This window comes from Typopeltis vanoorti, chromosome 15, assembly GCF_054136105.1.
Source record: "Typopeltis vanoorti isolate ZY-2024b chromosome 15, IOZ_Tvanoo_1.0, whole genome shotgun sequence".
Classification (NCBI taxonomy): Eukaryota; Metazoa; Arthropoda; class Arachnida; order Uropygi; family Thelyphonidae; genus Typopeltis; species Typopeltis vanoorti.
In genome coordinates this window covers 29,460,678-29,461,425 of record NC_143563.1, presented here as the reverse complement: position 1 = coordinate 29,461,425, position 748 = coordinate 29,460,678, and the positions used below count along the sequence as shown (strand labels likewise).

At 35.3% G+C, this 748-nt stretch overlaps 1 non-coding gene across 1 annotated transcript; it reads left to right on the top strand.

The window, feature by feature from the left end:
* Positions 1-361: 361 nt before the first annotated feature.
* On the top strand, positions 362-433 carry TRNAG-UCC (transfer RNA glycine (anticodon UCC)). Its single transcript has one exon. It is a non-coding gene; the product is annotated as a tRNA-Gly (tRNA).
* Positions 434-748: the final 315 nt, after the last annotated feature.

Genomic DNA, 748 nt, shown 5'->3' with positions numbered 1-748 from the left:
TAACACAGCTTTAAGATAATCGAATAATATTTACGCTTCGTTTATGACGAGAACTTCATGCGATGTGAAGGTTGCTTTGTTTATTAATAACCTTGGTGATTTTAGGGATATCCCAAAGAAACGACATAATTCTAGCATTTAACAATTACAACTCTCTCTCTCTCTCTCTCTCTCTCTCTTGTTTGGATTAATATACGATGAGTTGAATCAACACTGAACTTCATTGGTGAAACAAAACTGGTATGTTACGCAAGTAAGTAACGCTTTACTTACTTTCTCAACGATCTAGCGACGTCATCATTCTTGAAATAGGTGAATGACCGGAATGGTTCATAAGAAAACTTTAGATATGTAAACACATGCGATGGTGGTATAGAGGTTAGCATAGCTGCCTTCCAAGCAGTTGACCCGGGTTCGATTCCCGGCCATCGCAAAATAATTTTTTTTTCGAAAAATTCGAAACATCTGTTTCGAATGTAAATAAAATCTTGAGATATTTCTCTTTATTTCGATATTAATTAAATTATGGTATATTGATTAATGGCTGAAACGAAAAATCGAGAGTATTCATAGAAGATTGATTTAGTGTGCGAAGGGACAACCCCAATGAATGTTAAGAGAATCGGTTCATTAGTTGCAACCTGGTGAGTTTATCCACTCGGAGATGGAAAAACTGGTTTAATTGAAGTGAAGTTAATCTGTAATAATTATAACATAGACAGCCAAAAAACACGCGGCTATAAGGAAC